This window comes from Castor canadensis, chromosome 2 (assembly GCF_047511655.1).
Source record: "Castor canadensis chromosome 2, mCasCan1.hap1v2, whole genome shotgun sequence".
NCBI lineage: Eukaryota > Metazoa > Chordata > Mammalia > Rodentia > Castoridae > Castor > Castor canadensis.
The window spans coordinates 198,262,847-198,290,136 of NC_133387.1; the positions used below are offsets into that span (position 1 = coordinate 198,262,847).

General features: G+C 42.3%; 1 protein-coding gene across 8 annotated transcripts in view; it reads right to left on the reverse strand.

Moving 5' to 3' along the window:
* Positions 1 to 27,290, reverse strand: part of Arhgap42 (Rho GTPase activating protein 42) — a 232,319-nt gene that overhangs the window by 175,679 nt on the left and 29,350 nt on the right. Inside the window, exons 1-2 of one of the 8 annotated variants that reach the window (XM_074066850.1) lie at positions 23,939 to 25,722; positions 23,271 to 23,443 (exon numbers count right to left, since the gene is read on the reverse strand). The exons of 5 other annotated variants lie outside the window; for them this stretch is intronic. The gene's annotated coding sequence lies outside the window, so the exon portion shown is untranslated. Of the gene's footprint in view, positions 1 to 23,270; positions 23,879 to 23,938; positions 25,723 to 27,290 lie in introns of those variants that run through there. 2 more of the 8 variants (XM_074066851.1, XM_074066849.1) reach the window with 2 other exon arrangements.

Below are 27,290 nucleotides of genomic sequence, written 5' to 3' on the forward strand. Positions count from 1 at the left end.
CCCCATCTTTGGGATATAATCCCCTGCCTGCCTTCAGCAGGAATCCCCACACCCCTGATACTTCTCTTAGCCATTTTCGACCCAGGACTCCTCCTAAATCTGCTCCCAATGGGCTAGAAACCCCACTTGTTGTTGTTACGCTAGAATTTGAGCCCAGTCCCACCTGCCTACCTCAACAGTCACACCTACTGTGATAGCCCTCAATAAGGTCTTTTTTTTTTTCATTTTAACAATTGTCAGAGTAAGTTTTTTTTTCCTTAGCCAAACAACCTTGGCCCCTGTGCCACAATGTGGCAGTCTAACATTCACCAAATCCCACACCTACGTAAATACCAAAGTTGGCCCTGGAGAGTGAATAGGTCTTTTGCACCACTGAGATCCACGGACCCATCAACACACTCACCAAAGGCAATTCTGAAGACCATAGGCCTCAAGCTTCAGAAAGGCAGGGTTTGTTGTTGCTGCTGTTTTAAACATACACTGGAGATATTATTTTTTAAATTCTGGTTTAAAAACTAAATAATGCTCTGGAAAGAGGATGCTGCTGACAGAGTTACATCTCTTCCCACAGAGGAGGTAGAACTCTGGGCCCAGCCACACATGCTACTTGAGAGGTACTTGCATTCCATGAGAGTGTCTGCATCCATCAAACTTTCAGGAAGAAAGATGTAGAATGTCTCCTTGGAGAATTATCAGTCAATGAGAAGAAGGGCTCTGTCAGAACTAGACCTTGCTAATTAGCTGTAAGGCCTTGGACAATCACTCACTGGAGTCAAGACTCATTTTTCTCACCCCTACAACAGAAAATACCTCCCTCAAAGGGTTGTTAGGGAGATGAAGTGAGGGATGTGCCTGATGCAAATGAGCAGCTCATAAGTGACATCAGTTACCGTACTTCAGACCCATTTCACACAAGCAGGAAAGTTGACTGGCCTTTCAAAGAAGGGCACTGTGCAAAAATGCATTTCCCATACCGTGCATAGCTCGAGCTAAGGGCAAATATTATGAGAAGACAGAGATGACTCCTAGGAAATTTTAAGCCAAGCTGTACATGGGTGCTCTTGCTGAGAATGGGATAAACATTCCACATAATTTCACTTTACCTTTTGTGTAGAATATGGAGGCCCATGCTCCACTGGGTTTGAGGATGCAGGTGCAAGTCCTGCAGCGTTGCTGAGCTCAGGGCACAGGAGCCAATCAAGATCTTAAAGGAATTCTTCAATACACTACATGGCCTTCACCCCACCCTCTCAACCACCAAGAGTCCTTCTGGGCTTCCCTCAAATGCAAACGAGCTACTCTGGAAGTTCTGTCGTAAGGAACTCCTGACCCAATCCCCCATCTCTTCCTAGATTGTTCTTTACTTCCTATGGCCTCCCTGACTAAGAAAGGAAAGCTGTGATCTCTCACAGAAATCACTAAGCATGCACTACAGGAAGTCTCATTCCAAACAAGAACAGTGGCCCACTTAATCAGATACACTCCCAATGCAGCCAAGCCATGAGAGCCTGGGCTCTGGAAGCAGATGGGCTGGACAGGAAGCCTACTTCTACTGATGAGTGGCACTGTTGTGGATAAGTTCCACAGTATCTGTGCACCTCTGCTTCTGTCTGTCCCTGTGGGTCACTGTGGGGAGTAAATGAGTTAGTATAAATACAGCACTTAGAACAGGATCAGACACACAGTCGGCGCTCCGAACATATTGGACTTCTCAGAAAAGGACAAAGGGACAGCCCAGTCATGAAATGGGATGGCAGACCACAGAAAACCTCACAAAGTACTTTAGAAAACAGTCTTTGACAGCAGCGTCTAATGTTTGCTTGGTGCACTGCAAACCAATCTAGCTGTAACAGGTATTATTATTCAGTATTTCTGTGTACAAGATGAGCATCTGTTTCAACACCAAATATAACCAAGAATGCGTGGACAATCCCTCCACAGTCCTCCTGAGGCGTCACAAGACAGAATTACACAAGACAGCAGATGACATTTCTAAGAACTCAGGGAAGGTGGCTGTCAACTTCAATTTAGTCTCATTTTCCAAATACCAGAGTCATGACAAGGTCAAAAACATCAAGGTAAAGACCTTACGTTTTCTGGTAGTAATACTGCTCAAGACAGAGAATGAGGAGTCTACCTTAGGCTTGTCATAGTGACTCCCTCTCCTACTGAGTGTGCAACTCTGGACTAGAAGGCCCAGCATCTTTCACTGATTTAGAATCACATGAGCTCAGGGTGGGGCTCAATGGAAGAGCACAGCTTAGCATGCACAAGGCACTGGGTTCAACCTCCAGAACTAGAAATAAAATAAAATCACATAAAACACACCACTTCCTAGTTGTCTAAAGTTTCTAAACCACGATCAGAAGCACAAACCAGAAATACTGCTTCTAAGCCCTGCTTATTCACAATTTAATAGAAAGACATTGATTTAAATCCTCAGTTTTTTAAATGTATTGTTAAACTTTTAAAACATCACAACAAACAACAGTAAAATAGACATTTTCTCTCAAACACAAAAAGAAAGATTGAATGCACGAACCATGTTAAGCAGGAGATCTGGACTACACACAGGAGTCTCTATTTCTACCCAATTATGTGTACTTAAAGACAATGAAAAAAATTAACTCTAGCCAGACATACCATGTCACATTTTAAGGCGAAAGTATAGGAGTAGCAGTCGTTAACTCACAAGTAACACTGCGCAGACTGAACATGCTGTAAGTACCACACACACGACTTCCTTCCCCTTTGCATTACCTGAAAGCTATCCATGTATTGTCTTCACATGTGCTCCCATTATAACCTTGAAGAAATTATACTGGGCTTTAATGAGTCAACAACGTTTTTATATCAAGGTATTTACCTGTACCCACATGGTTAGAAGATGCTAAGGAAAAACTAAAACTTCATTTCCAAAGAGGAATATAATATCCATGGTAAATATTTAACTGTGACTTTCCTTAAGAGCTGAGGTCTACCTGTTCATTTAGAAGTGCTAGTGGATTTGCTTTTACAATGCTAGCTATGGAAGTGAACTATATTTATGTGCGAACATGTATAACCAGTTAGTTCACTGGCCTGAGGCAGACCTTCCTGAAATTGGTCAGTCTCTCTGGGATTAGATTTAAGCAAGAATGATGAGAGCAATGTGTCAGACACACATGCTGCAGACACATCTCCAGACTTCCACACAGAAGGCAGAGTGTACGAAGGGATGGACAGTCCAGTGGGAGCTGTTGTGAGCCATGTATTCTCCTACAGGGGTTAGTAAAAAGTAGTACTTAGTACCTGGCACTTTTCCAAGCATTCAGTATAAATTAACCCTCTAATCCTCAAACAACTGTAAGAGCTAGATATCATATTCTCTTTTCACAGATGAAAAAGCTGAATCAGAGAGAGAGTAAGCTCTTTCCTCAGTGTCACATAAGCTAGTGACACAGCAGAACCAGAATTTCAACCCAGGAAGCCAGCTCCAGAAACCCTACTTCTCCACCCTGCCATATTGCTTTGCACACAAACATTGAGAAGAAGTCACAAGCGGTTGTGCTTGACTGTATGGAGAGGACTTCTTGGGGGATCAGAAACAACAGGGACTTGAAACGTGGAACCCAATACCAGGAAAGCTGGGCTAACATGGCCAGAATCTCCAGAAGGGCAGCAGCTACCTGTATACTCAATCACATCTAGCGAGACTCATACCCAACTGAGGTTCTGACTGCTATTACCTGAAACAAAACCGTCTATTGTCCTGTACCTACTTTTCTTTGTTTTTCCATCTACTTGGAACATACTCTTCTTTCATGCTTCAGAGTCAAAGGAGTTCCTTCTTCAAGAAAACCTCCATTTCCTCTGTGAAGCCCTTCCTGACCTCTTCCACCTGACATAACCTCTTCCTTTACATTCCCACTACATGCTGTGACTTGTGATGCCTTCTTACCTTTCATCTTAGTTGTATGTAAAACTAACGTGTCCTTCTTATTTCAAATAGCGTGTTAAAGGTAAAAAGCTTAACCATCTGTGAATACTAGCCAAGTATTGGCACAGTGTCTCAGGCAACAGAAATCCAACTGTTGAAGCCACCAATTTCGAAAGACAGGTAAACACTTAGAGCTCCCAGAAGCTTTTCACCTTCCCTTCTTTCTGGAGGTTCACACTCTAATGTGGCTTTTTAAACTACTCGTAAAAGCAAGGCTATCCACTTTCCAAAATAATGATGACAATAATGTTTTAATACTTATAAGAAGATTTAATATATACTTATAAGAAAGACAGCAATACTGTTGGTAAGATGTTCTATAATTTCAAAGTTCTTTATACTTTATTCTTCCACAAAGCTATGAAGGCTAAAGTTCTGCAAAATACTAACATGTCCAGAGTCAAAGCTGACTCCAATCTGGACAAGGCTGCTTCCCAAACTGGATGTTCTTTTATGACATATCGCAGTTAATTCCCAAAGAATGACAAATATTGAGAGGGAGGGTGTAAGCCTTTATACAACATTTAACTATTCCCTCACTTGCTGGGAATAAATTCTACAATAGCAAGACTCCATGTGTTGGACTACATGAGAAGGTACTCGTATGCTTAGATGGAAGATTCTAGCAGACATGGAAAAATGATCATTATGAAACACCATGCTAAAAGCCAAATGCACACATTCTTATTAAAACTGGATAAAGTTCTAGATTTTTAGCTTCTTAAAGATAGGTATATATTCATCATCTCTCTCTTTGCCTGAGAGAGAGAGAGAAACAGAGAAAGATAGAAAGACAAAGAGAAGAAGTGTTCAATAATGGTAAAAATCCACTTCAGGGCTGGTGAAGTGGCTCAAGCAGTAAAAGAGGCTACCTAGCAAGCGTGAGGCCCTGAGTTCAAACCCCAGTGCTGCCAAAAAAAAAAAAAAAATCCACTAAATTACTGAAATGCTGATGGTATAGGAATGCACATGACTGTAACCGCAAGCCTTAATTTAATACAAAACATACAGGCCTATTACAGAGCAGGCTATGTAAGGAAGCATCAAACACGTCTTGGTTTTTAGTAACTGTATGCAGTTATGTTTTTACTGTTCTCTAAAGCTACAAATGTCATGGTCAGATGCAAAAAAGTCAGAAGGAAAGAATGTTGGGTGTGGCACAATATAAGAAAAACACAATAGGAGCTTGTCAATAAAAACATTCCTATGGCTTTCACCTAAACAAAGTTTTAAAATGCCAACTTGGCTACTTTCTACTTTTCTTAAGTGGCTAGAAAATAACACCCTTTGATATTAACTGGAGAAGGCCCCACTACGGAGCTCAGGATAAATAGGCACTCAATAGATGTGCTGAGCTGAAGTGACACTGAGTAACTCTGTAAGATGGAATCAAGACCTTGAGAAATGCTGTCTTGTGGCATGTCCACGGACAGTCACTGGAAACACGAATTACTAGTGGGCAATAGAACCCTGACGTTGTTCACCTGGAAATACAAAAAACTCAAGGCTACTCAAAGCTGCTAAAATACCACGCTCTGTCCTCAGATGGAACAGCAGAGTCGCTCTGGCACTTCAAAGTGGATGAGACAGAGGAGATGGTCCCATTCATTTCTCTATCACACATACCTCAGAATCTCATGCTGCATTCCTGTTTTGCAGTGACTACTTCCACCATTCCCACAGGCAAGAAAGGCAAAGCTTCTGTTCTTAGCAATGAACTGAAGCCTCATGTGATGAACAATGTCTTTGACTAGAAGCAATCATTCTTTTATAGCATACATGACGTGTGCACGGAGTCTGAGAGACATGGATGTCAATCTGGGGACTACCGTTCTGGGCCATGTGTCACAGCAGTTTTTCTCAATCTCAGGTTCCTCATGTATAAAAGAAAGACACTAACCCTTTGCAAGACTGTCATAAGTATTACATGAAAATGGCTCAGCACAGTGTCTGGTACAGAAAAGAAATCTAAAATCCTGACTCTCAACAAATGTGAACTATTAAACCACTGTTTGTTACGATGGCAAATACAGACTATGAAATGCTTTCATTGTAAGCATATTTAATTTGTGTATTAAATTACAATCTTCAGGAGAGCTTCAGTGAAAATAAATAGTGGTGCTCGCCTTTAATGAAGGCCAAACAGTTGGTAATCCCATAAATGATACGTGTTTGGCCAGCAATTCCAAAAGATTCCAGTCTAAAAATAACAAATAGGAACCAACAGTTGGCCAAGTTTCATCCACAATTTCTATAAAGCTACAAATTCCTTAAAAATTAAAAATGAAAAACCACAAAGACTTCACAATTGCTACATCTCAAGTTAAAAATAGAAAGTTTGAAGGATGAAATAAACCACCCATCTTCCTACCCTGGAGAGAAAACGTGCAAGTTGAGAAACGATGGCATAATGCAGTTTGTCTAGTTTTTCTGCTTCAATAACTAGTCTTCTGCTGTCCCCCTGGAGGTTAAAATCCTTCTCCCTTGAACTCTTGACTTCAGCAAGGTTTCTCTTTAGCTGATACCTGGAGACTTGTTCTCTTTTACTAAGTCCCACCTATGGATCTATATGCAGGTGACACTGAAGTGGCAAAATTTTCCAAAATACCTCCCTTGTCTTCTTTTTCCTTAACTACAAAACACTGAGCTACCCCCCTTCCCCCACCCAGAGAATCTGCAGCTTCCTAGGCTTCCCAGGAACACAGTGATGGCATGGTGTGCTTTGCCTGGGCCTCCTGGTCTAACTAGCCACCTACAACCTCTTCCCCTGTTCAACTGTCATTTCCCATTGTTTGCTGGGCTTGGACAACTTACTCTTAGCCAGGAATTCTGGGAGCTATGGATCCTCTGTACAACTCTTATTCAGTAATGGAAAGTCCCAGTATGCCAGCCTCAATTTCAGCCCATTTTTCTCTTGTTACCTAACTCATAGTCTGAAGATGACAACTTTGGAAGGGATTTAGTGTTACCAAAGTTACCATTCTGTCAACTCTTAAAAGTCACTTAAAATTCTGCCAACTCTTAAAATTCACTTTGATTTTCCATCCCACCCTCCTTGGTATCATATGCCAAATATATCTGTTGCTGAATCATGATTTGGGTAGATTAACTTCATTCAAAGCACTGCACTAGGTTTTTATCTAGGAGGCTATTGAAGCATGCTGTCTTTCCTCTAAATTGTTTAACCTACCCTTTCTCTAAAGCTACTGTTTGCAACTCAAAATTTTAGCCAAAGAAAATAATGTAAACTTAACTCTCTCAACATCCACAGTCATTCTCCATGTTGGAAATAGCCCTTTGTCTCTGCTATAACCTTCAGTCATGTTCAACCGGACAGGTAAGTTGCATTTTACAGTGCATGCCCTCTATATCATTAAGACATCAAGGTCTAGTTCATCTCAGTAGACTAGCATTGTTTAGTCCTTTAAAAAAAGTTTGAGATCCACCTCTACAGATTAATCCCAAAGCCATGCTAAATTATCCAATCAGGCAATACTTTTGCTGACTTACAGATGAAATATAATATGCCTGTGGTACACAGCTAGGAATTCCAAAAGCCACGGATCCTTTATCATGCTTCTGGTTGCTCCGGTTGGAAGCTGGGAAAAGGAAGCCAAGTTGTCTTATATGCTATTTCACCTGTTGTAAGGGCAGATGTTGCACGTGCACTAGGACTCACAGGAACTAGGCTGTGCCTCGTATTTCCATTTGGGTAGCCAGATTGAGCCATGTCCCCAGACTACTGAGAGTGCATTTCCTCTCCTCTTGTATTACAGATGCACTTAAAGAGAAATTTTTGGCAAGTTTTACATTATCATCATCTTCTCTTTTGAACATCTACTGAAACACCCATGTCAGTTTGCACATTATTGTTATACTTCCTGGCATTTACAGCCCTGTCACTCTCTTGGACAATGAGCATATGCAAGACAGGGAACCTCTCCAGCTCTTCATGCTTCTAGCACAGGACCTTGAACATAGGATGCTGTCAATGGCAGAATTGGAGAATTCAGGGTATTTAGGAAAGGTAAACTAAGGCCTTTCTGGGATTCAAAGACCAATTAGAGGTAAGAAGCCAGGTGACCAGACACAGGCTTGTAACTGGATACAAAAGGTACTGTGAGGAAGCAAAGAACCAGAGTCCCAGCACACAAACACACTTTAACAACCAGGACACTGAATCACGCAGATGAGCTCTAAGGAGCTGGTGAATGGCTGGAAGGGTCTTTCCCCTAAGATCCTTTGGCAAGCTGGGCAGAAAAAAAAAAAGTGCTGCTCACCTAAAACATCAGCACTGCCTTAGAAGAGACCCACTTAAAAGAGGGTTCTGGTGTCTGGTGGTCTAACCAGTCTGCTAGAGTGAGCATTCAATTAAAAAAACAAATGTTTCAGAAACATCAATCACTACAGAAAAGGCTAGAGTGGGTTTTTACTTCCTTTAATATGCCATCCAACTCCACAACTCCCCTTTTATAGGATAGTCATGCAGACCAGATGAAATATGCCTGAAAATGGCTCAGCACAGCACAGACAAAGGGTTGGGAAGCAGTCATAATTAATGTTTAAGGAGATAACCAATGACTACAAAGACATGTTGGTTTGTTACTAGACCTACGTACAGGCTACCTCATAAAATCTGACAACTCAGCAGTCTGTGAAGGCAGCATTCCTAATGCAGCCAAGTTCCTGCAACTACAGAAACACCAGTGACAACATCACCAGGACAGTCACCTGGCCTCTGGTCCATAAGGCAAGCTCACCATTTACCTAAGTACATTCTGCCATCAGCTGTCTCGCACCTTATGCCATTGGTGAGTTAAACGTTTGCACTGCCTTTGCTGACTGAGTTTACTATTAAACTTCAAAAACGCATCATCTTGGAATTTAAAATGGATATTTATATTCCAACATTCCTTAAGAAAAGTATTCCCATAGCCAATAGTGAGTCTGTTTCACCAAGCTCAGAAACAAACTCACACACAAACCTTCACAAACGACCAAATACAACTTAAACGGAGTGACAAGCTTGATGACAAGTATAGAATGAGACTCTAGTGTAAGTTGCTATGTTTATTGGGACAACAATTTGGATTTTCACTCTATTGGGTTTTCAGTGTATTTTTTATGGATATTTTTCTTTGACCAAGTTAGAGTAAATAACATCATGTAGTATCAGGGCTATATTTAGGGAGCATGGCTGTGGCAAAAAGAATTTTTTCACATAGCAATGTTACTAATGGTCTCTTAAAGTCTGGAAATATTTCATAATGAATGGCGACTGAAAGTAGAAGACGCAAACCACCGCCCAGACAAGGATGCTGGCCTCATGCCTCATTCTTCCCAAAAGAAACAAAAAGGGACACTGTAAATCCAGGCAGAGCCTGGGCTGCCAGGGAAGTAAGGCACAAAGATCATTATTCTCCATTTACACAGGGCTTTCTGGACTTGTTTTCAATCAACTCATTATCTCACATGAGGTCTGTTTGCAGACCTCATTTCCCTGCTATCCTACCCCATTCTGAAACACTAAAGCAATTTTGGAAGCTATTGGGGGGGAGGCCTGCATTTTAAAATTATAGATTTCATTATGCTCCCTTAGAGCCAACCCCAGTCCCTTTTTTAAGTCAATGAGATAGTGATTTGCAAGGGAAATAACTGCTTCATTATTTTTTTCGGTTCTATTCTAAATTCCATGTTCCAGGTTTGATAAATTGACTTACTGTAGCCATCCTTCTACCTTGAATACTCACAACGAGATTTTTCAGATGCCACTTCTAGTTCTTCTCTCACTGAAACCTTACTGGAAACATTGGTTATATAGTAATTATCTCCACCTCACAGATGAGGAAACTAAGACCTAAGATGAGGAAACTAAGTCACTAAGACCTGAGGTTCAGTGACTTTTCCAAGAAACAGAATCAGGGCTGAACCTCAATCTCTCACACCCATGTCAAACCTATTTTTATAACACACTAAATATCTGCGTTCCTTTTAAACCTACAGTTCTACCCTACTGGATTCAGCTCAGTAGGAAACAAAAACCTCATTTACAATTCTCTTACTTAGAACTCTTGTTCCTACTGATCTCACTAGAGCCTCATTTGTAATTATTTTAACTGCCCCTGCATGTATGTTTACCCAGAGTTTACTATAACAGTTCATAAGTGATTCTGAAGAAAATACACATCATACATTAATTATACTTGCAGAAGGACGAATCCCAGTCTCCATTCAAACCCTAAACGTGAACTAAAACTCCTTCACCTAAAATGCCCTGCTGATGGTCTGAGCACTAACACGCTCGCTCGCACTTCAGTGACCTGCACATGATTACCAAGGGCTTTGCTGACACTGGACACTGAAGACTTATTTAGCAACTACAACCAAGGAATCCCAACTGTGTCGGCTTGTGCAACTGTGTATGGTTTAGAGCTTCCCACACTCTGGAAAGCAGGTTGCATCTAATTATTCTATTGCTGCAAATAACAGAGACTTTCCACACAAATCAATGATACACACAATTTATGCCGGCTTTTATTAGACAGCACGTAATCAGTTGGATGATTAGGGTCACCACTTGCTAGATATGGCAGTCAGCTCTGTTTACCTCTATTTTTGGCTGACTTCCATTCTTCTTACCATCCTTTCCTCGACTCCCAGAACCTTTAAGTGCTGTGATCTTTGTTTACCATAGACATGCATTCTGTATGCTAAATCGTAAGACTGCCATCCAACCTTAGACATGCTAAAATATAAGAACTATGCAATTAGACGTAATGAGTCCTGGTATATCTTTATATTTTACTCTTCAACAGTCACAACGTTGAATGATGGCATTGGATGGAATGTCTGACACTATTAAAGAAAACTATTATCTCTAGCCTAACCTCAAAGAGCTCAAAACCAACTGCCTACACAATGCCACCTCCCCAGCCTTTTCCTATCTTTCAGTGCCAAAAAAAATCCTATAGTCCTGAAAAGCCTGCTTTGAACATCCATCCCTGTTGTCTCTAACTGCATGGAGATGGGAAAAAGAAACCAGCTCTCTATAGCTTGGCATCCTCCTCCCTGGGCATACACAGAGCCTGAAACTTCCCATGCACCTGATCTCTTGGGTTTTGATCTGGCAAAAGCTCCAAGCCTAAAACACGGCAAGCTGCAGGAGGCTTTTTACAAAAGCCAAGACAAGAACAGTAGAAATGCTGAAACACGAAATAGCAGGTGACATTTTAACAAGGGCTCTCCAGACAATGAGCAATTACTTAGGTCTCGTCTCTCTATATATTTAGGAGAAAATTCATTTAAAAAGATGATAGCAGAGAAATGGAACTGTGTACACCATTACTGTTTTTCCACATGCTCCCTGACCATCTTGTAAGTAGGAAATCCTCTGTTCAGCTGCTGTGCAGGGCAGGGAGCCAGCCCACTGTGTTTTAAGGTTAGCAACTCATGGTAAATGTAAGTGTTCATTCATTCTTGCACTAGTTGTCACCAGCTCTGTGGCAAGCACGGGATAGGGTAAGCATCACCTTCAGCCAGTCAATTCAACAATTTCATTACAAAACTGAGTTACAATAAATATCAGACTAGCATTCTAAGAGCTAAATTAGATCATTTCAGTAAAATTTAGTGGGGTGTTTCTTTAATCAGAATCAAAGGAATAAAGATGACTTAAGCAAGCAGCAGATCTTGGGGTGGAGGAGTTACTTGGTTTTAGCAAGAAATGAGTTCTAAATTTGATGTGTAATTGGCATTATCATATGGTAATTTCTAAAGGGCCTGGGAAGTTTTCTTCATAAGTAACTTCTACCCTATAGGCAAATCTCTCAGCTATGCACTTCCACTGCTTGTGGAGAAATGGTTTGCTTAAACCTGCATCATCTTCAATGGCAATAAATTTTAAAACACCAAAGCACAAATTAATGATTCTTCTTGAAAATATTGCAGTGGTCCAAACACAAAAAATTTAACAAAGTGGGTCATTCATTTTTATCCAAACTTGCTCACATAAGGCATATTTAATCAAAAAGGCATGCCTTAACTTTCTAAGCAGTCTCTCCCTCACTGGGTCTACACACGCCAAGCCCCTCCCATCCAGATCCCAGCAAGGAAGAACCAAAGGGCATTAAACATCAGGTGGCATCACTTCTACATGCAGTCACGAGGGAATTTAGCAGAATTAAAGCACTGAAGACAATGCATTCTCCAATCCCAGTCAAGGAGAGCTCAGAGAAGTTGGTTAACTCATCAAAGCACTTCCTAACTTAAGAGTCACCTCTAGATTCATCAAACACACTGAAGATGAGGGACAGGAGTGTACCAGCTAGCTCTCTAAGTCTGAAATAAGTAAGAATTTACTCCAAATGAAGTGTTTTCCCTCAAGTTCAGAAGAAACTGGTCCTTGAATCATAAACAGACAGCCTTACTCCTGGTTGTAGGTCTCAGACACCACCTCAGGAAGGCTTGCCAACAATTCACTCACCTGCACGTGCTCTTACTCTCTGCCCTACTGTTTCTCAGTAGCATGTGCCACCATCAGACCCACGATACAGTTTAAGTTCATTGATCTGCCATATTCATAATGCTAGCCTATTTTGTTTAGTGTTGAAGAAACAGATTTATTCTTGGTGCATAAATGAAGTAAGTTTTGCATAAAGAGATGATTAAGATCAAAAGCACCCAGTAAGGTGCTCCAATGGTGGCCTTATTAAGATAGGACATGTAGGCTGGCAAAGTGGCTCAAGTGGTAGAACATCTGCCTAGCAAGTGTGAGGCCCTGAATTCAAACCCCAGTACCATCAAATTAAAAAAAACGCAGGACATGTGAGTCAGATGTGGTGCTTGGAAGGCAGAGATCAAGAGGATCACAGTTATTCCAGGTCAGCTCAAGCAAAAACTGAGCAAGCCCTCTCACAATCAAAGAGGTGGGTATGGTACCGCACACCTGTTACCCATTACACAGGAGGCATACGTAGGAGGATCATGGCCCCAGGCAAAAACCACGAAACCCCATCTGAAAAACAACTAAAGAAAAAAGGGCAGGGGTGTGGCTCAAGTGGTAGACAACCTGCCTAGCCAATGGGAGGCCCTGAGCTCAAACCCCAGTATTATGAGGAAAGGATAGGATATACATATCCTGTAGTGAAGAAGAAAGGACAAGCCTAGCACTATTTGCTTTTATATAAAAACAAATAGATTATAAAAAAATCCATTTTAAGAAATTTTGCAATTGACAGGCAGAATGGAACTACAAAATGAGTAGTCTAAGAGAGAAAGGAGGAGGTCTGGAATGCAGTAGGTATCTTCTCCACTCCCCCTTTAGGGGAAATTTTATAGGAACATCTGAATAGGACCACACTAAACTAAAATACCACAAACAGAAACAGTAACATTTTTATATACAGAAAACTGAACAATTTTCCATAATACTTAACTGCATTATGTCATGAAAAACAAAAACCAAGATTTACCATTCGTTTATTTCCTGCAAGCATAGACAGAACTCAGCCAGAGGGACTCACAGAGTGGCTCAAGTGGGAAAGCTCCTGCCTAGCAAAACCCCAGTACTGCCCCAAATAAATAAATAAATAAACTCAGCCAGAAAGAAAGGAAAGGAGGAGTTCATGAGGAATGGCCTAAACTGAGAAACATAAAGTTAATACTTACTACATGGAAGGTCTTAAATTTAGTTATTTCCCTACTAAATATCATAAATATGTCTAATGTCTAGGTCAGTGCTTCCACACTAAATTGAGGAAGATTTCTTTAACTCTCCCACCACCTAGTAGTGTTCATGTTTAAAATGACTGGTAAAATCCTGTATTTACAATGACAACCCTATGTGTCAACTACAGCGAGAACTTCCCTGGGCTGAGGAGACTGGACCTTCCTAAGTGGCCATAGCCAACAGAGTACCTAGCATGTGACAGCACTTAGTAATTCGACCAAAAAAAGCTTTGTAATGTATAGGATCTGTTGCTTTAAATTATAAAACCCTCATTCCACAGGAACCCAAAGCACTTCAGATATAGTACTACTCATATCCAGATTTCCCACACCTGAAACTTCAGTTATTCAGAACACTGGAAAGTGGGAACCTCATTCCCTGTCACGCTCACTGCTCCCAAACTGTGACCCTGAAGGGTGACCAACTGTAGAAAATGTTACTGAAAGGACAATGCTATTTCAGTCTGGGATCACATCCCTTCTTTGACAGCTTCAAAGAAAATGAAGGAAGACTCTGGGACTGCTTTGACAAGGATGAGCAGTTCAAGTTACACCGTAGGAGCGGGTGTTAGTTACATGCACAAAAACAAGACCTGTCTCTCATCCACACATTACTACCCCACTGGGAGCCAAACACCTACTCATCAACAGGATGCACACGGCCGTGCCATCTGACCCAGAGAGAAGCATGTAGTTTGACGCATGAATAGAAACAGCTTAGGGAAAGAGGAGGGGAGAAATTAGTTATAGTTTTGTTTAGACTGTCTGCCCTAGGCCTTTTGTTTCCTGAACAGAGCACCAAGTTTTCTTCTAAAGTTATCTATTTAAAAAACTCACAAAACTAAGTCAGAAAGACTTGGAGTCTCTGGTTAAGGCAGACAACATTACATTAGCTCCACAAGCCTGGATATGTGAGACCTGCACACAGTAGCACCAGACAACACAAAGTGATGCTTGCTGTAAGCATTAGCTTGGGACAAAATAGCCATTTTCAGATTAAAATGCTTGTCACAGTAGGTTATTTATTAGCATATGATAGTTATACAGGGGATGTTGTTGTGGCATTTCCACATATACATTTGTTGTATTCCAGTTTGGTTCATCCTCTCCACTATTCTCCCTCTTCCCACGTTCCCCTTCTTAAGGTGACTTCAACAGGTTTCAGTGTTCCACAGTCATGTGTGCACAGAGAGAACCTCAACCACATTCCCCCTCCCCCTCCACTTAACACAGCCCATGTTACATTCCTGTCCTTCATCGTTCAAGTGTCTGTTTTGGTTCAGTGGGGATTTTGATTGGTGTTTTACCTACAAATATATTGTACTTAAATCAGTCTCACCCCCTCCACTTCTCTGCCTCACACTTTTTCCCTACCCTGTGTGGTTTGGCAGTTGTCAGTGTGTCTCATGGTGCCTTGTTCCTACACACGTGATGAATCTCATTATTATTCACTCATTCTTTCCCCCCCTTAGTCTCCTCTAACAGCCCCATGTTTGGAAGCATGTTCTGTATATAGCTGTATGTATATATAATACAACTCCTGAGGACAGACATGAGCACAAGTACCCCTTACATACTCTAGCTCCACACACAGCTATGTGTCAGTGTTAGGCAGTTACGTCACCGTGTGAACATCACAGCGTGTACTTACACAAACACACCTAGGTGCTACATACTGGGTTATATGGGACACAGTCTTCATTGACGGAAACACTGCTGTACAGCCCACCTCTGCGTGCATGTGCATGTATGCGTGTGTGTGTGCATGCTTGTGTGTGTACTTTAAAATAACCCAGTAGCTACAGCCCCAGAGCTTCCTCAGCCTGTGTCACACTTAACAGTGGCCGAATCTCCCAGTGTAGCAAGCCTGATCCTGGCCAGCAGGCAGTAGCTAGGGGCTCCAGGCAGTTCAGTGATCCCCCACCCCTTTTTCTCTGGCACTTCCTGGCCCCAGCCCTCACTTTGAGGACCCAGTCATTCTGTAGCAATGTCTTCTAAGCCTTCTTTCTCTCCCCGCATCACCCAGTTCTGCCTGCCCCTCTATCACTCCAGAGCTGAGAACTGTCCCAGGCTCTCTAGCAGGACAGGGACAGGCTTAGGTTTTAGACCCATTGCCTGAGGGATTTCAGAGCGTTTCTCTTCCCCCAGAACAGAAAGCTCTCCCGGGTGGTGTTCAGGGCATGAACCATGTTGCTGTCAATGGTAAAAACAGTGCTCTGTGTCAGCCCAACGGGTTTAAACCCTGTTTCCACCACTAGCTAGGTTAAGAAAATTCTTCAACTTCTTTTCACAGTCTCAATTTGTTATCCATAAAAAAAAAATGTGAATGCTCACCTCACAGATTTGTCCAGAAGAAAAGGGAAACAAATTCAGTGCCCTGGGGTTTACTCAGCAAATACATTTTCTCCCCTTGGACACCAAAAGAAAAAAATTAAGTGTATCATATATAAAGTGAAGGAGGGGGTGTTGGGTAGCATAGCCAGGTCTTTTTAAAACTTTTTTAAAGTTATGAAACAACAGAACCCAAACCTTTGAGCATTTTAGAGCTCATCAAAATAGGAAAAGTCCTAGAAATCAAACAGAAAGGATGACATGAAAATACAGGCTTTTGTGAGTCCAAATCTTAAATTAAAAAAAGTCCTTTCCTAATCTTGAATTCAGATGGAAACCAAGTAACTCATTTCTTCTCAGAAAATTCATATTCTGACACACACAGAGCATACCACAAGCACGTATTTTCCCAGATATTCCCGCTGTAGGTAAAGCCCTCTCCCTCCCGGGGTTAGCAAAAGCTGCAGCTGGACTTGGGGTCAGATGGCCATGGCAGCTGTGTGCTGGGGGTGGGGAATGTCAGGAATGAATGTGGTTATCAGGGCTTTTCTAAGCAGGGAGCCCTTGGAAAGACATGAGAGTGAAGGCCATGGGAAAAGACGTTTTGCTCACCCTACTTCCTGGCAGCCTTCTCGGTACACAAGGCACAGCAGTCATGTTTACAAAATGGAACTAGAGAAGGGGCTGTTAAGTGAGGAGGGGGCGGGGCAAAGGCTGTGCACACACTCTGCACTGCAGCCTGCTTCACTTAAGAAGCTAGAGATAGTCTCAAAGACGCTGCACATTCCACTGCGCAAAATATTTAATCCCTACTGCTTTCTTAAACTGAATCACAGTATTTTAATCAAAGTTAACCACACAAATAAAATTCAATTGGGAGAGGGGAGGAGAAACAATTATGTCTACTTTATCCTTTTCAGAGCATTTTGTAATCTGAAGCTATTTTGCACAGTCATAAAAAAAAGCTTCTCAGGATTTCAAATTTTCAAATTAAGAGCTCATGCTGAAACAAATTGTTAAAGAACAAGGTGAATGGACCCCTAAACTTCAAGGAAATCCCACAGTGTTTTAATCCACAAAAATTGAGTCCTGTAACTTTTCAGTTGCCTTGGTAAAACTCACAGATTAAAGGAAACCATTTAACATACCTCAAACTATACCTTTTCTAAAGGAGGCCAGCTAGTTTACCTTACAAAAAAGAAAGCCACTGCCAAATCTCTGTGTTTCTACTGTGTGTTTCTTTATCTCAACCCTGGAATCCTGAGAGTGTACAGGCATTTTCAGAAAGATCTCAGACTAGGTCTGGTCTTAACAAATATCTCTTCTTTCTCAAATTCTAAATCCAGGCTTCCTTTGTAACTGTGGATTTACCAATGGGCGTGTCCTTCTGATTGCCTCTGCTTGCATGGTATCAAACAGCCAGACTAAATATGGAGCACTGGCCTTGGCATGGCACAGTCCACCCCCACTGGGCCACTGCTTAAAGAGAAAGAAGACAAAGTAAAGTATTCAATCATGAAATGAAATAATAAACAGATAGCCATTTTACTTGTAGTAAGATATTTCTACTCCTTGACTATCTTTAGTAATTACCAGCACTCACAGTGCCCTTGTACCTTTTCACCTGATTTAGGGAAATAAATTGCTTACAAACTTCACACATGTGACTATCACCAATATAAACCATAAGCTTAGGTAAGAAACCAGTGAGCAACTCCTCCTGACCTGCAAAATGAGAATGAACATACAGGTTAGAGGTATGGAACCACTTCTGCTTTAGGACATTAAGGTGACATCCTACCCATGACAGTCAGTTGTCACCCACCTGAAGTGTCTACCTCACTAACCTCAGTGCTACAAGCCTGAAGTGTCTACCTCACTAACCTCAGTGCTACAAGGTTCCAAACACCACTGTAGCCCTGCGATGTCTTGCCTGTGATTTCCATGAATTCAGCACTTTCCACATTCAAACACCTGATCCACAGTAAAGAAACACTCCTTCCCATCCTCACCCTCCAAGTAACTATTATCAAAAATAGAGAGGGAAGAACATACACAAATAATTGTCTCTGAAGCGTCACAATAAATATAACCAAATAAACATTTGACAAGGATTAACTCAAGGCTAACACAGTATTCCTCCAACTAGTACTGACTAACCACTAGGAAAAAAATTGTTGTTACACTGACGATTCTCCCAGTTCTATTTTCCATAATAGCCAAAAAGAAATTCTTTGATGTCTAGCCACTGCTTACTGTGTGCAAAACATAAGGGACTTAACTTGATTGCTTTCTCTCATTCTAATGAGAAAAACGTGGCCGTGTGCCTACTTTACAAGGCAGAAGGAGGGACAAGTCTTAACTATGCGTCACAAATGAAGAACAGGACTCAAGGTGAAGAACTGAGCAGCGGTGTCCACAGCAGCACCACCAGCTAATGGGAACCCTCTCCTGACAGTTTGCTCATCAGAGATCTGTCACTGTTAGTGTCAACAGAAACCTCAGTGAGGATTAATGTCTTCCTGGTGCAAGTTTTACAGAAAGTAGCGGTCACCCATTCATAAATAGGGAAGCATCAACTCAAGGCTGGCCAACCATTGGGCCTGGCACAGAACTGACTTGGTGGTGAGGGCAAATGGTCAGCAAGCCAAGAAGGCTAAGGCCCTAAGCCCCATGGAGCAGGCTGGGACACCAATGACCACCAACAGAAAAACAAATGGAAACACAGAGTTGTGAAGGACAAGCTAGGGTAGGAATGAAGATGAGGTGTGCACCTCATATACTAACGATACTATCAAAAATAGCAACCACACGGGACCCTGTCCAGACCCTGTGCTAATACCACCTCATTCCACGTCCACATCAACTATGTAAAACCCTCCAAACAAAGCACCTTCATTTCATGAATGTTGTGTTAGTCAGCCTGTCACTGCTGTGACAAAATACTTGAGATAAACAACTAATAAGGAAGATTTATTTTGGCTCACAGTTTCAATCTGGTCTAGGGGTGGGGCTCAGTGGTAGAAGCATTTGCTTAGCATGTATGAAGCATTGGGTTTGATCACCAGCACCACCAAAATTTAAAAAAAAAAAAATTGTGCCAGAGGTTTCAGTCCATGATGATGTGGTCACTTCACTTTGGGCCTGTCGTGGAACAGGCTGTCATGGTGAAACTCACAGTGGAGAAATATTCATCTATTGTGGCCAGGAAGCAAAGGAGAGGGAGAAGAAGCCTGGGTCCCAGTGACTTTTCAGGGCCATGCCCCCACTAATCTAACTTTCTTCCACTAGTCCCCACCTCCTAAATGTTCCACCGCCTTCCAATAGCACCACAGAGCAGTGACCGTGTCTCTCACACAAGGGACTTTAGGGAACACTCCAGATGTAAAAACTAATCAGAGAGAGGTTACGGGTACACGTGGTGAGCAGAGGTGTTCTTATATAACCATAACGCTATTAGCACTGGGAATAAAATCAGAAGCCTTTCATACGCCAGAAGCTAGCCACAGAAACAGTTCCCCAATTACCTTTCTTTACACTTGATTTGTGCTTGCAGAGGTGGAGGGGAAACCTGAATAATGTGTTGCTCTTGTCCTTTTTTTTTTTTTTTGAGGAAATTAAATAATACCCTCCAGAGACCTATGTGTTTAAAATAATTCTCTTCCTACAAAAAGCATTGCAAAAGGATTTTTTTGGAAGTCAAAAGAGAAAGAGAGAAGACAATGCTCAAAAAGAGGGAAGGGACACACGGACATTTCCAGAACTATGACTCTGTCACTGCCACGCAGACCCATTAATCACACGGGATGGAGAAGATGGTGGTAATGGCTCCATGATTTGTCCACCACACTGTTTTACTGGGCGAAGAACCCCGTGATTTCTCAATGCAGGTTTGTTCCAAGAAAGCAGCTGACGGGGCTTTCCACCAGGCTGTCCCTCTCAGCAGAGCCAGTCTGAGTGACCATGGGGAGACGCAGACATCACCCAATAAAGGAAAGTCTGAGGCCAGGGCGGAAAATGGGGACATTAAAGCAAGAAAAAAACCCACAAGCACCACAAGATTGTTAAAATTATCTGTCCCTGTTCCTTGCCCACACCCACAGAGGGTTATAAAAAACCAAAACCAAAACCCAAACCACACCAACCTTGGGCTAACAGCATGCATGATGTCATCTCCAGCCCTGCTCCAGGTGGTTCCCAGCAGAAACCACTGGTCAGAACTTTTCAGAAAAATGTGTCTCAGCTCTGAAAATGACCCTTTCCTTTCTGTTCTTTTGCTCAGTCCTCTTAACTTCTGAACACTGTACACACCACTTTCTGTGTTACCTATGGAAACAAAGACAGCCACTCTGAGTGGACCGGACACTTCACTAGTGTTAGAACAACAGTGGTCCATCACCACCTTTACGCAGGTCTCTCATACAACCTGACCTCCAAAGGACTGGACGTCATGCAAATGACTCCCTAAATAAGTAGGGATAAAGAAAATGACATAAAGTGACTTCGCTGTTGGAGTCACTCTTCCAGAATTTAAAAAGTCCCTTAAGAAAGAGGTCAGAAAACAAAAGTCAGATTCCACTCTCCAAAGAGAAACAAAAAGAAGGGTGAGTCCTTATGGGACCTGGGGTGAGCTTCAGATTAAAATCCAAACACATGAAATGACAATACTGATAAAAAACAGTCACAGGAGACAGAGCAGAGTAGAAAGGCGAGGCTGTTCTGTCAGGTCTGAGGAATCAAGGGGAAAGTTCACATCTGGTAGCACCTGCTGGGCTCCCCAAACCCACAAACACAGGCTTCTTTTTTCTAAGCTATTTCACACTGCCCTTACCAGGCTTCCAGTTTTCCACCTGTATATGTTACCGTGGAACCCGGCAGCATCTTCATTCTGCTGAACTCAATGCAGTAAGTGAACGGCATTGCACTGGACTCTGGTATCATAGCACACTTAACTGTTAGGCACCTGCAAACTTCAGCCTAGAAGAGTGAAGACTCTAGCCAGCTCTTCTACGATGTCTACTTCTATAATGTGAATTTAATCATTCATAACTAGTAGACAGAGTGTAACAATAAAAGCACATTAGCTCAAGTGTGATTTTTCCCCCAAACACACTGATATTTTGAAGCCATCAGGACCAAAGTTTTCCACAATTTAAAATTTTTAAAAATGCCTTAGCCACATATGAAGACTTTAAGAAAAACACCAAAAACACTGCCAGACAGCTTGCCCAAGCTCAAGGAGTAGCCAATTAGTAAACTAAATGTTCACGACAATTTCCACAGCACAAAGCTGTGCACATCGTGAGTGGATTATGTGTACATCATGGGTGTATATATTAAAAACAAACTATGAAGAAGTCGACAGCACAGAGCAGGTTTCCTTGAAGGAAGAAAGAGCCCAGAGTTGAAGTTGGGGAGGGATCGGGGTGCTGTGTGGGGCACAGGTGCTAGTGAAGTTTGAACTCTGCTGTGTTGTTTTAAATCAGGACTGCTTGGTTTTCTTGATGTTCCAGTTAAAGTTGTAGAGGTTCTTACTGATCTGCCTTTAACCCCAGGTGTTCTCTTAAGTCCTGTTATTATTCTGTGCAATGACTGAAGATAAGCTTTCTTAGGAATACATTATGGTTCACCAGGTATGGTGACTCAAGCCTGTAATCCTAATTATTACAGAGGCAGAGATCATAAGGAGAGCAGTTTGAGGCCAGTCTGGACCAAAAGTATGCAAGCCCTATCTCAACCAATGGCTGAGTGTAGTGGTGTGCACCTGTCATCCCAGCTACATGGGGAATCACAAATAGGAGGATTAGGACCAGGCCAAACCCAGGCATAAATGAGACCCTGTCTCAAAATAACCAACACAAAAAGGGTTGGTGGAGTGGCTCAAGTGGTAGAGCACCTGCTTAGCAAACACAAGACCCTGAGTTCAAACCCAAGTACCACCAAAAAAAGTGTGCACAATTATCAATTATCATTCTACCCATGCAGGGGAGCACATCTGCCCTGACTCTGACCTTGACTGTGTCCTCTTATACTCCAGGTGCTTGTCAAACACTGATGCACATTTGAGTCACATGGGGACACTTCCACAGCAGGTTCTGATAAGCTCAACACACTAATGGAAGCTACCAGCGAACATTCCCTTCAGCGTGCACCATCAAGAGGAGAAAAGAGGCTGTGAGAACAAGCAGGTGAGTATGTGCCATTAAAACAAATGCACCCTTTACTCAGTGATCCACACCCCCAAAAGATTTTGTGGAATCAAAGAAGCACTAAAATTATTTACCCTGTTAGGAATCACTTTATAAAGACCTTCCCGAAAGCTAAGCATTTAAAATAGAATATTAATAAAAGTTAATAAAATTTTGCAATCTAGTCCAACCACAGTTCTCGCAAATGGAACAGGCTGCAGTGTTTGCTGTTGCGTGTGATGTGGAAAGAAAGAAAACCCACTTGACCAGAGGGCTAATGTGATACAGAAGCCCACTGCTCTCTATGGACCTGTGTTCAACGAAACTGACCTCAGCAGTGACTGCAAATGCACAACTGGGGTGTCTTTTTGTGATCTCTTTGATCTTACACATCACCCTATTGAGGGAAAACTGCACAAGCCAGCTAATAGCCACAAAAGTCTTTAAGTTTGTGCGCCACTTCCATCAACTCAAAGAATTTTATATATTTTGAAACTAATGTTTGGGGAGGTAGAGAGGAAGGTGTGGAGAGAAAGGGAGGGAAAGAGAGGGAGGGGGAGGGGGAAAGACAAAGAGAGATTATATCCATGTTTTAAGACTTTCAGATAGAAACAACAGCTTGCCTTGTCACCCTTCTCCTAGTCTGAAAAGAGGTTAAAAACCAGAGAGTTCAATAAAGTGCCCAGGACTGCACAGTGTGATGACAAAGTTCACTGAAAGAAAGAACAACCTAGGATCTCTGCTTTTGCAAAGATTTACTATGAGAAGACCTCTTGAATCCACTGTAACTACCCACTTTGTGTGAGTCTGTTTTTAAATATACGAAGAGATTTGGTATCTTGAGGAATTTTGGTCTTAATCACAAGTTTTTGATATTCCATTCAGCAATCTCTTCATAACTCATTATACAAAAAGCATGAAGCTTTGCAAGTCTTTCTCCTTTCTTAACCCTACAGTGCAACAGGAATTCAAAAACATCCCTGCGTAGTGAGTCTTAAGCTAGCATTTACTGTGCTAGTAAGCATTTGGGCAGTGAGCAATCTTACCGAACGCTCAGCACCACCACGAGTCCAGTGCTTTTTTCCAGGCTTCCAGGTAAGCACCTGGGCTTGCATATGCTAGGGCACCCAGCTGGAGTCCACCTGGATGTCAATCCGCAGGTGGCTGCAAAACCAGGGCTCTTGGCCACTCCTTCTGTTCACAATGCATGAAGTCCTTCCTGCAGGTGAAATCGCACAGCCAGCTGTCACACGGGACTTGGGCGACTTACTCTGAGATACTTCATTCTGAGTAAGAGGGAGTGTGTAAACAAGTTACTCTGTCTCAATGGTTTTGGGGGGACGATGGTAGTAGTCAACACAACGTGTGGTAACTGAGTCGGCGTCTTTGTGTTGTGTGATTAGTACATCCAGCGTCTCTCAAGATTTCAGGGCTGGCTAAACAGTGCAGAAAGGATTCGAGATCGGCTTCTGTTGGTAAGAGACATGCCTGCAGTAGGAGCCTGACTGGCGCATGAGCGGCATGATAAGGAGTGAGACCATGGCTGTGCCATGGACACGCTGTCCACGTCCACGTCCCCGTGGCCTCAGGCCTTCAGAACACCCTAGTGTCTCCTTTACAATGGGATCTCACTAAGAAGTCACTCACTACACCTGAAAACCTAGAGAAGAAATCCTCCCAAGCCACATGGGCATTGCAGTTCATGCCTACCTACCATTAAAGGGCCGTGTTTGGGGCCCACTTGGGTTTGGGGCGGGGTCCCTCCTCTGCAGTGGGGCAGATACTCTGCAAACTTGCTTCAACCATCCGTCATGCAGCCTTCACCGGGTACTCCGTCCTAACTACAGGAAACAGAGACAGAACCACTGCACATTCCAGTTAAAAACATGGATTAAAAAAAACAGGGTGAGCTAGATAGTGGTAAGGGTTGTATATAGGGAAAAAAGATGAAAAACAAGAAAGGCAATGGAGAAGTTTGTTTTAAATGTGGAGGGAAGGTGGCTCTGAGCACACCACTTCTGAAGAAAGATCCAATGGTCACACATTGTTCACTAAACAGAACCTGCCTTACCATAAGGGCTAATGGGATGGGCAGATGGCAGCAAAGAGTCTCTTCTTACCAGCTGTGTCTGGAGGGACTCAGTAACACCCTGCCCCATGCATTCAACAGCCTCAACAGGAAACTCCCACCCATGTTCCCAGGGCGCCCAGAGTGGCCCATAAAAGCCACTGTCACCAAGTTAAAGGGCCTACTTCTCAGAAGCAGCCTTCTCCACTGACAATACCTGGACGAGCCACAAAAGGAAAAGACATGCCCACAGCTACTTAGTCACTGAGGTTCCTTCTCTTTTTGTTCCAGTTTATGAGCACACACTCCATTGCACTTAGCTTTTACCCATCCAAAATGAGACATGTTTATTCATCTTTTTAATCCTTAGCACAGGGCCTGGTACAGATGAGCACTCAACAAATACTTGATCCTCTAAACGTGACCACTCATGTGCCCATAATCCTCTTTCCACAACATGAGTAGGCCAACAGGCAGCTCTCAGCCCATCTGTATTTTGAGGAATACATGATTCCCAATGGCTTTTCAGGAAGGCAAGATATAGCTCTAGGGTTCAATTCCCAACTCAACATTCACTTTCTGCCCCCAAAACTAGGAAACTAAAAAAAATGTACTTAAAAAATCTTGCTTTATAATTTATGGACTATATTGTTACTATTTTTAATAAATTTAATAATAATAAAAAAATATGAAGCCAGGTATACCTGCCTCAGGTCTGTGATTCCATCTACTCGAGAGGCAGAGACCAGGAATATCACAGTTTGAGGCAAGCTCAGGCAAAAAGTTAGCAAGTCCCATCTCAAGCAAGCTATAGATAGAAGGACAAATATCAATCCATATATTTACCTGTACATCATAACTTTTATCCCTCCCTTTATCCCTTTACTTTCTTTGTCCTTCTGAAGGCAAAGGGTTGGAGTGGTGGCTTGGTTCAAGTTGTATAGCAAGTGCAAGGTCTTGAGTTTGATCTCCAGTACCAACACCACCCCAAAAAAAAAGGGAAAAGAAAGAAAAAGGAAAGATGTTTACAAAATAAAGTTCTTTAGTCTTGACTATGAACTTTTAAAAGAACACAACAGTAGGTTCTAGGTGATTCTATGAGGCAGCAAAGTACCATCCAATTTTCTTATGGTTATTTAAAAAGAGGCATTGTATTGAAAAGTAAGAAACTGAGAGTTTGTGCAAAATAAAACAGGAAAAAAGTTAACCAAAAAGAGTTATTTGTGCAACCTACTTGAAGGAAAGAAATGCAATTAAATTTTGCAATTTGTTGGACTTGGCCTATGTCTGCATCTGCAGGAAACTTAATCAAAGACACGTGCATCCCTGAGAGTCCTGGAGAAGAAAGGAATTCAAACTCTGACATGCATATTCAGTGCTTCTGAAATCTGTGAGAAAGCAGGGGTAGCTTTGCAGCTGCCATTAAATGCCTGAAAGAGGCTACTGCTGGCCAGAGGATACCTCCACCTTACCCCACCCCCACTCCCAGCCAGCATTAACAGGTAAGGCTGAATAGCCATTGCACTTGAGGTCAAATAAAAATGGCAGGTTTTCTCCTACACAGAATTCCGATGCTGACATTCAGCAGAGAGCAGGAGATACCCAGCAGAGCACACAGCATGGTTTGCAGCTCTCTCCATGAAAGAAGTCACAATGTCCTCAGGGAAAGGAAGCCACACAAGCTGCAGCATGTGACACCTTCCCTAAGCAGAAAACCACCACCTTCTGTAGTCAAAGTCATCTCACTTGAAATTCAGATGGCAAAGTTCCTGCCCACGGGGACAACAGTGCCTTTCACATGACATACACAACTGTCTTCCAGAAAAGACACTGCTACACTCGTAGACTCTACTCCCACATCGTGGATCCAAGCAACCTGTTTGGGACTCACTGCTTTTGAAATGCTGGCTTCATTATCTACAGTCTTAGTGTGTGTGCACTGCTTCCCATCAGTGATGAACTAGCTGACAAGGCGAGGGGATGGCAGCAGAGCACCATGGAATTATCCTTTCAGACAGCAAGGTCTGCCCAGCCACCACTGCCCTGCTGCAGGACCATGTGACATGGGCTCTAGAACAAAGCCACGGTCATGGCTGGTGCATAATCCCCTCAACTGGGAGTGTCCATGACTTCCTCATGATTCAGTTTTCAAGTTTCTGAATCATGATTTCGTTTTGCCACATGAAATTTGTGCATATTGATGAATATATGTGTTAATAATTGCTAAATAGTTGACTGATTATCAAGATTGAAGGTTTGAATATGTCATGTCATCTAAAAGGAAACATGGCTTCCTTGAGTCATGGCACTCATTGAATGAGCAAATGTCCATCTATTTTTTGTTAAGGTTAGCCTAAAATTGAATGGGTTAACTAATAAAGAGAAAACCCAACCCTTGATAATCTGAGTCCATTACTGAAGGTAGAAAACAATACAGGAAGTGACGAAGGCCTCATATAACTCCACTTATTCAACACTGATGTAGAGCTACCAGATGCCAAAGACACTGCTAGGTGCTAAAGGTATTTTTCTGATCCTTAAAACATTTTCAAGGAAGAAAGCAGAAAAGCAAACAGCTGTGGTTACAAGTGTGCGTGCTTTGATCCACAACTCCTCCTTTAAAGTTAAGAGAGTGCAGTCAACTTGAGAGAGGACCAGAAGTCCTAACCTTGAGGTGGCAACCCTATACTTTTCAATGCCACTGTCCTTCTCTGAGCCCTCTTTATCCCTCAGAGGAAACACTTCTAGCCCCTGAGCCTGAGCAAAACTGGAAGAGACTGGAACTTTTATGCAGGGGACTCTGCTTCTCTGTGCCCAACACTGTTCCACCCCTTTTGCAGGTGGGAGAGCAGAAGTGCCTCTTTCTTCTCAACATCCAACTTCATGATGAAGGAGAGGCAACCCTGGCAGCTATCAGTATATGCTATGTTTTTCTCCTTAGAAGGAACCAGAAGCTCTCAACAAGTGATAAAGGAACATAGCTCTTCTAGACACTCAC